Here is a 14,096-nt window from a genome sequence, read left to right as displayed (position 1 = left end):
CTCAAAGAAACAGCATGAAGCTGAGTCAGGGGAGATTTAGGTGAGATATCAGGAAAAAGGTTTTCACCCACAGGGTGGTTGGGCACTGAACAGGTTCCCCAGGGAAGTGGTCACAGCACTGTCACTCAGACCAAGTCTGTCTGAGTTCAAGACGCATTTGGACAATGCTCTCAGGCACATGGTGTGATTCTTGGGGTAGCCTGCATAGGGCCAAGATTTGGACTTGATGATCCTAATGGGTCTCTTCCAACTCAGCATATTCTATGATTCTATTATATGATTCAGCAGAACTTTGTCCACTCTCTAGATTGCAGGCTCCATGCCTAACATTTTGACTCTGTCCCCTTTCATATTACTATCCATGCAACTGGCTTCTACTTTTTATTGTTTGCTTGCTAAAACTATTTTTTTTAACTTTTCCCATTTTGTGGCCTCAGCCCAGCCTCACTCTGCCCTTTCTTCTCAAAACACAAGTTCAGCTGAATGCTATTTTGCCTGTCCTTTGTGTCTCCTTTTGGGGGCCATCAAGGAACCTCAGGTCCCCTGAGGCTCAACCTGACCAGTTCATATCTATTCCGATGCTGGGAGTAGACTTGTCCTGCTTCTCCAGCAGTAGCCACAGATGCTGCAGAATGGACCTGAGTGAGAAGATTTTGGTCATGTTTTACTGGCCTGCTGTCAATTATAAAGTGAATCAAATTATTCCCAGAAAGCACACAAGCTCAAGCAATGGAAGACTTGAGATAGTGACAAAAAAAGTGAAACTTTGTAGCTGAATTGTTTCATTTTCATATTAAAAAGGAAAATAAATGTCAGAAATGGCAATGGGAAGAGACCATGTGCAGATGCAGCACACTAACATATGAGGCTGCAATCAATGGGAACTTGGGCTCAGTCCCAATTCAGACCATGTGCATTTTGAACTTTGAGCTCTTGGACCACTTCCTAATTAGAGAGCCAGCAACACACTGTGGAACTATTTAACCCTTTGCTGGTGCCTCCTGAGGTCTAGCAAGTGCCAGAAAAGACTGGGGATGTATCTAACCTCTGGAGGCCACATATACTATAGGAAGTATTCCCGTGCCCAAATGGCTTAACTGAAACAACTCCTGTCAGCACCTCTCTCTTCATGCCTCTCTACATAGAAAGGTCAGGTTTACAACTACTCCTTCCTGCACTGCTGAACAATTGCTGGAATCTCCCCCTAATGTGCCAGCTTCCTATCCAGAATCTGCCTCTCTTCAAGGCTTGTCATAGTTCCTTCACCCTCATCAGTAATGCTACACGAAGGATCAGATCAAACAGAGATATGCACCAGAACTTAATAGTGTAAATAACGCCCCACTGCACAGGGAGACTTGTGCCTCTACTCCACAGGAGTGGAAAAGCAGCAGAGTATTATGAAATGGTAACTGTACCCAAAAATACAATTATAGCATTGGAAGCTGTGTGGAAAGAAAACACGGGCTATACAGCTGATGTACATCAGCAGTTGTCATGTCTGACTATCACTGGTGTTCTAGTTAGAGGTGCACTAGTGATTTTATTTTTTATATCCCTCTGTAAAGTGGTAATATTATGTCTTACCTATTTCACAGGATAACTACATCAGCAGAGTTTTTTTTAAAATTTCCTACCACCTCTGAGGTCACTTATTCCAAACATAACACAAATGCACTAATAAAAGGATGCACCTCCAAAAATATATGCACTGTGGGCAAAGATTAACTTTGGGGTTGTAGAACATAGTAAACCTACTTAGACAAGAAGCAAAGCAAATCAGCCTGTCTTGGGCACCATGCTGCCATAACTGGCTTCTATACCCAAGCTGGCTATAAGCTACTTTGAGCCTTGCTATACTACACTACAGGCATTTCTCTATTAAATTATGTGAATGAATCTAGAGACAACATTTAAATTCCACTGTTGTTTGAGGGCGATTCATGCACTTCTAGAGGGATTTTTCAAAGAGTGCTGAAACACCACAAAAATATTTCAGAAGGACAAATGTTTTGGCTTTGAAGCAGACCTACATTCTGAGTGTCAGGTACTCTGACAAAAAGCCAAAAAAGAGCTACAGACACTACTAGCACACACATCCACCCTAATTTCAAAATACAAGATGACTTGTCTCCAAGAAATGCTTTTCTATATAACAGCAGAAACATTTCCAGCAGTATCTCTGGAACTGACAAATTCCTTATTAGGTATGGCCTTTGCAATGTGAGCTTGTTTACAAAGAAAAAAGATCACCTCTCCAGTTCCTTGCAATTCTCTGTGAGCTGAGATGTTCCTGCTCACACAGAAGAACTCAAGGGAGATATTCAAAAGAACTCTTTTGCAAAGACCTTGCTGTTACACAACAAACAGATACAATTAACTAGAAGACTGCCTTCCAGATAGCCATGGTTCATGCTCCCATTAGAAACCCTATTCATCTTGAACTCAGCAGTAAATATCCCACTTGCTTCCTTGGCACAGAACCAAACCTCTGCATCAACAAGAGCAAAGGATGCTCACAGACCAAGAGGTATTTGCCCATCACAGGAAAAATGCCCAGATTAGCAATGCAGTGACCTTGGTTCAAAGAAAGCACTTTAATACGTGCCTTCCTGCCAAGCATATGAGAACTCCCGCTGATTTCGCTGTCACATCAATGAGGTCAGCCATGGATTTATCCAGGAACTGAAAGGAATTAACTCCCTTCACACATACACACCCCATTGAATAATGGCCAGAGTGGTCTGCGCCTAATGGTGCAGATGTGACTTGTCCCTCCCCTCTCCCAGTGCGGATCAGGAGTTTTACCTCTCCTCGAACGAGACTACCCATGCATTTTATTCCTACTTGCTGAATTGGAGGGAGGGGGATATCAAGAAAAATGCTATACTCAACTTACTTTTCCATACCCTTTCTACCGAGTAAGCCTAGAGAAAATGTGCTAGTTACCTAGCATGCAGAAATACTTAAATAATTTAAATGCTTGAAACTGCAGAGACACAACAAAGGTCAGAATCATTCACTTGGATAAAGAAATGCTTTTAAAAGATAGTGGTGTGTACTGATAGAAGCCTGCAAGCAAACACAGCAGTCCAAGTTTTCAATATCCTCATATAACAGGCTAGTAAGAGGGAATTTTGATGAATTCCAGGTGTTCTCAAGTCAAGTTCCTAGTGATTACCTATCCCCTATAAAAACAGGGACACGCTAGTTCTCAAGCAAAGCTCTGTTATAAAGGTATTCTGAGCAGTAGGAGAGGGAAAGAAGACCTTAATGTTAGAAGATACTACACACTTTAGCGATACAGGAGAACTCAATTAAAATATAAAAGTCCTCCTGATCCAAGTAGCACATGGCTAAACCTGTCATGTAATCAGAACCAAACCACCCCCACATCTGGATTTAATTATGTCATGCCATTTTATAGCAGTCTAAGAAAAGTGAACTGGGGGTAAAAATAATCCCAGAGTAATTCTTGAGTCAATCACACATATAAGAACCTGAGTGAAAATGGATAACAGACAACATCAGCAGACTGAGCATACAAGGGTTCTTATTAAAGGCAAGAACAACAAAGAAGTGTACAGACAAATGGCTCACTTCAGAATGAAAGCACCTCCCACAAATTTCTGTATGGTCTATAAAATTCAAGCAAACCTATGAAACATGCATACTTGAAAGAATGGAGTTCTGTTCAATATGCTCTCACTGACTTGAAAAGAAATGGAATTCATGGAATGCTAAAATGCTTCAGAAATACATATACATATTTAAAACAAATTCTCCATAAGAAGTATTTGTATGACTGTATGTATACACAGCAACTGTAAGTTACAGGGAGAAATCTACATAAGAATTTGTAATTAATTTTAATACTTGTAATTAACACACAAGTAGCATGAATTAAGAATTAAACATGACATTTAATTATTTATTCAATGTGAGTCTAAAATCAACTAAATTATATATTTTCATTTGAAAACAAAAAAGTCTAGATAGTTTTCTTGCAAATGTTAACTGAAGGGAAGGAATTTAAAGTCTTTTGAAATATTACCTAGCCAGCAAACAAGCTTGGAGATACTGTATGTTCTATCTCAAGCAAATAAATAATTTTTTAAAAAACATATATGCAAAAGCAATACCAATGCTATCTAAATTAGTAAGGGTTTTCTGAAGGTATGCAGCATGAAATAAAATTATAATCTCTATAACCTGGATCCAGCATCACTATGGTATTTTTACATTGATATGAAATCAGTTCCATCTCAGTCTGCTTTTTGTTCTATTTAACAGACACTTATATTAAAAAAAACCTTTCTTCCAGCCTTCATTCTTCTTATTGCTTTAAAAGTAATGAATATTCTGCCTCATTCCCTGAGCGAGGACCCTCTGATGCTGTTAAAACAGTCACAGCTGCCCTACTGCATCACAGTGCTCTACCAGGGCCTTTGTGTTGACCCAGGCTACAATATGTATTAAATTATAGCTCACACACTGTGATTCTGTTTGCATGCAAGGAAAAAAATCTGTGTGGGGTTAATATTGCAGTGTTTGGATGAACAGCAGGCCTTGAAAATTTGTGTGCATTCACTTGTGCTTTTCTGCATGCTCGTCAAGGTCAGCAATGTGGCACGTTTAAAGGATTGTTGTTTGCTCTTGGCTGCTTTCTGACTCAAGTTCAAGCTGAAAGAGACCGCACAGAGGGCGGCCGTGATAATTGCAATGTAATTGCTAAAATTCAGCAATTGCTTGGATTAATGCAGTTACTTTAAAGCCATATTTCTTGGTCATTTTAAGGACAGGTTAAAGACAGCAAAAACCACAAGTCAGCCAGAAAGGAAGCTTATATTGTAGTCCATTCCACTGGCATCCCTAGATATGATGATGCCTAAAATCCCTTGATACTCCAGAGGATTTAGGAGCATTAATGTCCACAATACAAAATAACAGGACACAGGCACTCTGGAAGAAAATATTCTGCAGATTGAAAAATCTATTTAATTTGAGAATGAGGGAAAAAGTCAAGTTTTCCCAGTAGCATTTCAAAAAATGAAACTGAAGATGGTCTAGTCTTTTTGCCTTTCACTTCCTTCCTCATCCACAGTAATCTCAGACTCTACAGCAAGTTCCAATATCACTTTTTGGAAGGGGAAGAACCCACAGAGGTATTTAATATGATCCTCAACAGAATAAATTACCATTCAGATTTTTTTCTAAGAAATCTTATTACAGCTATACTTAGGAACCTCCTGCTACACAGAGGTACTGAATGCCATGATAATTGCTCAAAGCAGCATTTTGATGTCAACTGTGCATTTTTAGTGCATTTTGGTAGGATGATCTGAAAGCATAGTAATTTTATATTTCTCCATTAAGAGACCATGCTTCAGCATTTAATAGATTGACAGTATTTAGGGGTTAGGGTCAAATCTTTCATGCTAGATGTTTGTCTCATTAAAAACTTCAGCCAAAATCATTAAGACTAAGAAAAATCAGATTGCTTTGCATGACAAAAATTCACGTCTTTATTTCAGAACCACTAAAATCCTCTGTTTTGCAGTAGAAGCCTGAATATTAAACAATAGGGAGTGGCTTTATTCCAGAAAATGAATTTTTTAACATCTCATGAATATGTACACTAACCTCACGGTGTCCCGATGCATAGTCACTTGGGAGACAAATTTTTTATGTGATATAGGCATGTTGCTTTCTCTCCTTTCCTAGTGTTTGTGTAGCATACCTTAAATATAAACCTTGCAGCAGAGAACGATATTAAACAAGGCACATCACACCTGGTTCAATGAAAGAGGACAGTTTAAGTTCACAAGGCACTGAAGGAAACTCTCTGGTATGAGAAGTATTCCCATGGGCAGCTCTCTCACAAGAAATATTGTCTTAAAAAAATTCCCCAATATGGAATATTGCTCTTTTTATTGCATACTATACTAACACTATTTCCTCACTGTCAGGGCTGTTCCTTCCCTAATTACAACTATATTAGCCAGCTCAAGAGCTCATGGTGGTCAAGGAGTGTGCTTTGCAGGTGAGCAATAGTGGAAGGTCTTGGTCCAGGCAGAATCAGTGGAATCTGTTCAGTGAATGAAGCCAAGTGAATGGGAAAAAGAGACTCCTCTGTCACTGTATTTTTCCAAGTTGGCTCTCTGTGGGATCATACTTTTGCTATAGCAAATAAAATGGTCAACAATTGTTAGTAGCAACAATTAAGCCATACATTGTGCCTTTTGGAAAATGATGGATGGAGTTTCTTGTACCACCCTCAGCCCAGCTGCACTCTTTGTCAATTCCTCCTTCATGAAAGTTGTGCTATTTGAGCTTCTGTTCTGGATCAGTAGATAAACAAACTACTGTGGACTTCTTTGTACACAAACCCATTGACAAATAGTCCTGTGAAGAGACAGCAATCCACTGACCTAGAGAATTGCACTGCCAATGTGATAGGCAGCCCTACACTTACTTTTAGTCCCCTCCCTGATTAAAGCAATCAGCTGAAGGGCTCTCTTACACTCTCTTTACAAACACTTTTATTTAAATAGTTCATTGGAAGCACAGATGATGACATACTGATGGTCAGCCACTTCTTGCTCTGACAACACTCAAACTTTCCTCAGTGACAAAGAGAGGGGAAATATATTTACAGGAAAAAGCTTTCCACATGATAAGGCCAGAGTAGTGTGGGTTTGCTGCTCCTGCAGGATCTAAGCCATTTTTTCCCAAATCAGGGTTGCATAACATCAACTCTGATTTCTCCAAGGGCTAGCTGGCTAAGGACCAAGGAGCATCAAAGAACTTTCTTCTTTCTGCTCTCCATAGCACTTGCAATCAGGTGAAGTCCTCTCTATGTCTATTTGCTCTCACCCCTTCAAGAATAAAGGAAAGCAAAACCTTTCAGAAAACATTTTAAGGACAGAATAATTTTTTAAAAGCATTGCCTTAAGCCAATGATGTGACCTTTTGTTGCCCCAAAAGAATAAACTCACACTTCCCAAGAAATAGAAGTGTTTTGCATGGTGGTCCTCCCTTACCTACATTCTGTAATGCTGACCAAGAAATGAACATTTATGGAAAAAAGGGAATTAGCTGCAATTATTATTTTAGTGCATCAACAACTAAGGTCAGAACCAAAGCAAACCATCACGTCTCCTAATAATTACAGTGAAAATAATGACCTATTTTCTCATCAATAATTATTGATTTCTAAAAGACCTTTGATGTCATAGCATGGTGTTCATTATAAGCACTATACAATGGCATCTATGCTACAAGCACCACTGTTAACTCTCAACATGTTCCCAAAAACAAAAGAAAAGCTGAATAAATTCTCTGTTTCTCATTTTGAAGAACAGAATCTTAATTTTATAGAGAAAAAGAGTGCTTTGGCTATTCCACTTTGTAGAAACAGTGGTGGTTGGAAGCCCATTTGGAGTAAAAATTTGCCATGAGTATATGCAGTATGAGTTATGTTCACTTGTAGGATGGCTATGTCTTGGACAAAGGTTAATAAATATATTGTCCTGGGAACTCCAAACATGCTAAAATAATTTGGCTGTTAGTTATCTAATTCTTTAATCCATTTTCAGCCTCATTGCTTTACTTTTACATAGCAATTACCTAATGTCTCAGCATTATCTAAGGACTAATTTAAAACTTGAGGGCCACACATACTCTAACACAGCTAGAGCAACCTATAGATTCAGATATGTCAGAGGGCAACACTCAGAATGTCAAGGGAGTTGATGTCAACCTCCTCTTTCAAAAACCTAGCCCTGACAAGACTAGTAGTTCCAGCAGGAACTACTTCTCTGCTAAGACAGAGCCAAAGACACTAATTTCAGTGAACCTATTTCCACAGAAGAGTGGAAACCTTCATTACAAGGCATTCAAACAGAAGTAGCTCAATATTAGTCTGCAAACACTCTCATTATTTAAAAAAGCCCCTTGTGTCAGTGAATTCCCACTGAACTGAAGGAGGGGGGAACAGAGCAGAAAAAGTGCTTAACTTTTTTCAGTTACTCCCCTAGACAGGTAAAGGAGACTCAAAAGTATTGAAGCCTTTAAATTAAGACTGCCTATCTTTCTAAAAGACAAAGAAGCTGCAGTGATTTGGTTATTTCTACTGTCTTTAAAATTAGGTCATTACTTTTAAGAATGCTTTGAAATAAATGAATGATAGGACAGGATTTCAGAATGTCCTTAACACTAATCCATACCACCATGGGGATAAATTGCTTTGCTTTTAACCTTCTAGCTAATCCATTTGGGAATCACGTTATTGTCTCATAAAAAAAGAGGCACCCATCTTAATATTCCTGAACTAATGAGTTCTGCAAAATCCTTTCAAAGTACTAGCTAACCAGATTGATAAACCACTGCTTTATCCATCCAGATCAAGCTGGTTTTATGATTAATTGCATGCTTGCAAATAATCTTTCAGACTTCTACTCATTGTTCCTTGTATGAAAAAAAGACAGACATTTTATGAGTACAACAGCCCTTCATGTTTGTTTGCTTCCATTCGTATAGATCCTTTCAACTGCTTTCTGGAAGGTTCAAGCACCGCTGTCAGAATATATATTTAAATTTAGTGTTTAATATGTCACTAAAGTGATACAAGTTGCAGTGTCAATGTAAAAAGAGATATTATTGCAAAGTATAGTTTCAAACTGAAATTAAAAACTCCTCGGAACTTCAAGATATTGCATCTTTACAACTGCAACTTGGCCCTCTGGGATCCTTTAGAGTTTTTTATTCCTCCATATACAACTGATGGCCATGTGTCATGCTGCTGCTAGCTCATGCCAATAATGAACATTGACATTTAGAATCTGTAAATAACTAAAGGCAAACATGCTTCATTAAACTTAATAATGAATATTATTACCTTAATAATTAAGTTTATCATGAATCTTAATAACTTAGTAATTGACAATAATGTCTTAATGATTTTAAGGGGAATCTTCATTGGTGGCCCACAACTATTTTGTAATTATAGTCATGTTTTGGTCAGTTGAGTTACTTTCAATTAATATACTTCATTAACTTAATAGCTAAACACTACCAGCCTAAGGGAGACATTCCAAGTGAATCAGTAAGACAACTTTGAAATAAGGTCACAGTAAGTGTATGTCATTTTCTAATTTTAATTACATGCGTTTTCAAGGCCATGTCTAAGAAAACTCTGTTATCCTGACAACCAATTCAGATGTAACATATTACTGACATCTGTGTTCTGAATCCAGATGAAGAGCCAAACAAGAATGGTGCTAAGTGTGTGCTAAGGAGGTTTTTGTAGTACAGCTTGTATGCAGTCTGGGGACAAGTCAGAATTTCATATCAGGTGTAATGACTGATATTTAATGAAATGATCTGACACTGCACGGCTTCTTAGGAAATAATCAAGTCCTGAATAATTCGATTTAAAAGAAATTACTGCTCATGTAGTTATTTTTCTCAGATTTTTTCTTCATGCAGAGCCCACAGAAAACAGCAGCCATTATCAGGGATGACTAAATAGATTGAGCCTACATGCGGTTTGATGTTTGAAGATCAAAATCCAAAACTCAGCCTAGGTATCTGTGCTAAGTTACATTTACTGGTACTCTAGTTACCTTTTTATTCCTCAACTAGATGAGCATAATGGTTTTCTTCCAAACAGATTTTTTCATCTTAATAAGTCTCAAATCACAGAAGTGTTTGTGTCAAAGCTGATAGAAATTCGAAGGTGGAGGAAAGGTAAAGGAAGGGAAGGAAGGATAAATTTCTCTAAGATGTTTGTGAGAATTTGTCCTTACATATCTCGTTTGTCTCAAAATTCTTTGTAGGGAATTAGGAGAAAGGAGGAGCGATCACAGAACACTAACTAGAAAGAAAAGACCAACATGGAGACTTAGTCTTTCCTATGACTACAGTAGAGAGAAGGTGGTCATGGAATACAGGATTCCCAGTTTTAAAGGACAGATGGGGAGGGACACACTTCCTCTATGAGTAGCAGTGAAGAACACTAAAACACAGTTACAAAAAGTTGCTTGGTTGTAGTAAGAAAACAAACTTGGAATGACACAGAACTCCTATCTTGAAAGGGAAGGAAAAAGGGAAAGAAAACCGGAAAGGACTATATTCCTTTTCAGCATGTTGGTAACAATGGATTTGGCACTATTAAATCTGAACATTGAATACTTTGTGGGGGTTACCTGTGTTGGCAGCTCACCCTGTGCTTTGCATGGAGAATACTGAGAATTCTCTTGAACAGTGGGCAGCTGCAAACTGGCTGGACAAGACTGGTCCAGTGCAGTCACTGACGTACTGCTTCTTATTGTCTAAGAGAGGTCAATCACAAGGTGAACAGGTTTGTCCTCATCGACTGCCTGGCTTTTCTATAGGCTAAGGTAAAGGATCAGGCAGTTTCACACCTCCCAAAAATATTTATGCGGCAGGGGGAAACCAGCAAGGCAGCCTGTCACAGTGTCACTGATCTGTTACCAGGGGGTAAAGGTATCTGAGCCAGCATGGGAATGTTCACACCTCAGTGCCTTCAAAGAAAGTTACAAAGCATCGATGCATGTAATAGCAAATGAGGTTTCAGCTCAGGGCTGCAGCACCAAGAACTGCAGGGGATTGTTTAGTATTCAGTGAGCATATGCCTAAAAAGTCAGTGCACATGCTATCAGAATTTCAGCATCCTGCTGTGCATTGATGAACTTTGCTTAGGCTTCATCAGGATCCATTTACATTCTGGATAAGAGATTTGGGAGGAAAACTGGTATATAATGCAAAGGGTGAAATTAAAGGCCAAAATCTGCCTTTCTGGATATCTGTCAGAAAGATGTCTGAGCAGATTTTAAATAAAACACCTCTGAAATTTTCCATCCATGTCCCAAATCTTCCCAGAAGAACTTCTGAAATTATTCAGGACACATATGAATAATTTCTCTATATTTTAGAGACTTAGGCAGGGACTTTCAATGTTTAATCCAAGCAAGCAGTGGATTAACTGTCTTCAGCTGAAAGACTGCCAGCTGACTACTCTTCCCCACACACATGGCATTTGATGTCTGCCATTTTAATATTTTGACATTTTTGTGAGAGACATTGTCCTGAAAGGTCACCACTTGTCTCAGCAGTTGGCTGACTGCCACTCAAGCTTGGGAAGCTTAGCTCCACAGCTGTCATCAAAAATGACCATTTTCAGTGCTAAGTTTCAGAGAAGCTATGAATTTCTGAATGTCTGTAAGGGGAAAAGGAGACAAGAGGAAGGAAAGAGAAGCTTCAAAATTACCTTTTACTTTCCAAAATGAAGATAGGCATTTATACACATATGTAAGATGAGGCTGAAGTATTGCAAGAGAAGCTTATAAACAACAGATTGATCAAACATACCTGTGTTACAGCAGCATTATCAAGGGGGTTATACCATTAATATGTTTGGCCCTCTCTTGCAGCAAACAACATAACACACATACTCTCTCCCTAGTCACTTAATGGCAGTCACCTGTTAGCTGTGAAAATGACATTTTCACATGGCTCACGAGAAGTTTACAGTACCGCAGTGGTCCCCAAGAAATAACAAAACCTATAAATAAAGCAAGAAACATGATGCAGCAACAGAAGCAAACTGACTGCAACCTGCATTTCTTGTGCAATTATCTGATATTTATACTTGGTACTGACCACAAGCTGTTTTCAATAAGCAGAATTCATTCACAGCACAGTAAGAATTCACTAGCCATAAACTCGAAAGGACAATTACACTACAGAATCTTTGAATTAGAAAGGAGAATAAAAACCAAGATGCTGTTTCTTCAGTGCTACGAGACCAAAAAACACTGAAAAATACCAATTCTCTTCCTTACAGTATCACTGCAACACCAAGAAACCTTCAACTGCACTGCTTCCCAACCACCTTACTATCCTGTCGTCATGCCACACAGCAGATAAAGATCATCTTCATGTATAGACAGAGTGAGATTGGTGAAAAACATGCATTGCTCACCGTGCTATGTTCATTGTTCTTATCAGGTCAGCTGCAGACTTACTGGTGCCCCTTATGATGACTATTTGTTTGTGTTTCTTATAATAAGGTACTGTTGAGTTTCCGAATCAGAAGTCCAGGTCTGCATTTATGGATTTTTAAAGAAAAGACTCACGGTGAAAAACACCAGGGGAGATTTCTCCCCTATGTGCTCACAAGTTGTCTATTACAGCTGAAGTATCTTTCTTGCTGTATATCTAATACTATCTAATCTAAGCAGAAACACATCTCTCTATAAGTAACTCCTGCATTTGCTTGACTTCTCCCCTCAGAGACAAAATGGCAAGCAGATATCCCCAAAATCAACAAACACAACCACAAACTACTTGCTCTGGAAAGCTTTCATGCATCCGTTTCCCTCGGCAGCTCTTCCACTGAAAGCCAGAACAATACTGCAGAGAAGCTTTCCCTGTCAGGATGTTTTCAGCTTTCATCTCTCTGCTTTTTCAAGCAGAAGACTGAGGTAGAAACCTTAATTAGCAATCTGAAAGCACCACACAGGCAAGGAATACTTACATTTGCAACTGTATTTGTGATATTTGCGCACTGATCCAGCGACTGGTGATTACAAAGAAGAGAAAGAGCTTTTTAGGCTGCCTTTCAAGTCTTGCAGCAGTGAAACGAAGGCTGTTATCTGAAAGCTACTCATTTTCTATATGCTGTGCTCTACTTGCTTCCCATGTGCATACAACACAGCTGCCAGATTTAATAACCATGTCAGCCTGCTTTCCCCATAAAGCAGCAGAGAGATGACAGGATGAAGATGAAGTAGCCAGCGCGTTAATCTGTAGTTATGGCTGCACTAAGCCTTGAATGAATGTCACGGTTTTATTGCCCTTAAAAAAAAAAATAAAACAAATCAACACTATTTGTGAAAAAAAAGCGCAAAAGGATTTCAGAAATGTCAATCCATACTTGCCTCAGTGACATTAAAGTACATTAAAGAAATTTCTCCTTTTTTTCCTCAGTTAACAAATCCTAGGACTTGTGTTAATTTCTTTTTCCTACATCCCAATCTTTCAGAATACATTTTTCCTAGCAGAGTATGCCTTCTACCCCAAAAGAACAAAACCATTGACTGGCAAATTAATTGAGCTTCCCTCCTCTCCAGTTCCTCTCTGGAAGGAAATATTTCCATACCTGTTTGTCTTTGCTGACTTCTTTCAGGAAAAAAAAAGTTATTAAAAAAGGGGTAAAATTCTCTTTTACCATTTAAATTCTCCCACGCACAGTGGTTCCTAGAGCACTGGACTTTAGTATCTGATGTGGTCAGTTCACTGCCAAGGTGGAGCATCGCCGTACCTCCAGCTGCAAAACCAGTTCCATGTGAGGGAAGGGTGGCCAGACTTTACACGAGCAGAGAAGGTGCCACTCATGCAATCAAGAACAACAAACTAAAAATAAACAAAGAAGTGTTCAGTTGAATTTGCAACAGTGCAGGGATGCCGCAGAGGTCATATGACATCTGTGCGCCTCTTTTTCTCTCTCTCATTTATATTCCCTTCACTTCCCTTGGAGGCACCTGTCTCAGCGGGGAGTGGTTTCTGTGGAAACTACGGACAGTCGGTTTTCCCCTCAGAGAAACTGTTACTATGGAAACCTTACATAATGTATATGGCCTAGATTCTTTTTAAAAATAATCTGACCCTGAAATTCTCAGTATAAAATAAGAGCTGATCTGTCTGGGGGGCAAGAAATATAGTTATTTAATAACTGCATTAGAAATATAGGATTTTAAAAAATCCAAATGGTGTTACGAATTAAATGAGAGTGTAGGGGGCATGTCATTGCATCAGTCACAAAGATAAAATAATTTGTAAATGCCAGTAAACAAGGTCCATTATTTAGCACTCGTAGGAAGCAAGGAGGAAGGGAAGCATATACTTGACATCATGGCTCAGTGTAGCAATCAATACCACATCTTGCAGAGTTGAGCTTTTCCCTGTGTGTTTATTTTTCCAGCAACCAGGACCTCAGTTAAAGATGTGAGCCCAAATACCTCTTGCATCTACCCCATTCACAACCGAAAGATCAGCTTCAAAGTCACTTA

The 14,096-nt window shown here is 38.9% G+C and overlaps 1 protein-coding gene across 8 annotated transcripts in view; it reads right to left on the bottom strand.

Moving 5' to 3' along the window:
- Positions 1-13,560, bottom strand: part of TRIM2 (tripartite motif containing 2) — a 90,872-nt gene extending 77,312 nt beyond the window's left edge. For 2 of the 8 annotated variants that reach the window (XM_017805872.1, XM_017805874.1), the window contains exons 1-2: positions 13,256-13,560; positions 12,563-12,882 (exon numbers count right to left, since the gene is read on the bottom strand). The gene's annotated coding sequence lies outside the window, so the exon portion shown is untranslated. Of the gene's footprint in view, positions 1-12,007; positions 12,436-12,562; positions 12,883-13,186 lie in introns of those variants that run through there. The other 6 variants (XM_017805873.1, XM_017805877.1, XM_017805875.1 and 3 more) reach the window with 5 other exon arrangements.
- Between the last annotated feature and the right edge of the window lie 536 nt (positions 13,561-14,096).

This window comes from Lepidothrix coronata, unplaced genomic scaffold (genome assembly GCF_001604755.1).
Source record: "Lepidothrix coronata isolate B3197 unplaced genomic scaffold, Lepidothrix_coronata-1.0 Scaffold13, whole genome shotgun sequence".
NCBI classification, from domain to species: Eukaryota; Metazoa; Chordata; class Aves; order Passeriformes; family Pipridae; genus Lepidothrix; species Lepidothrix coronata.
Note: the sequence above shows the minus strand (reverse complement) of the source record. Positions and strands in the feature narration are given on the sequence as shown.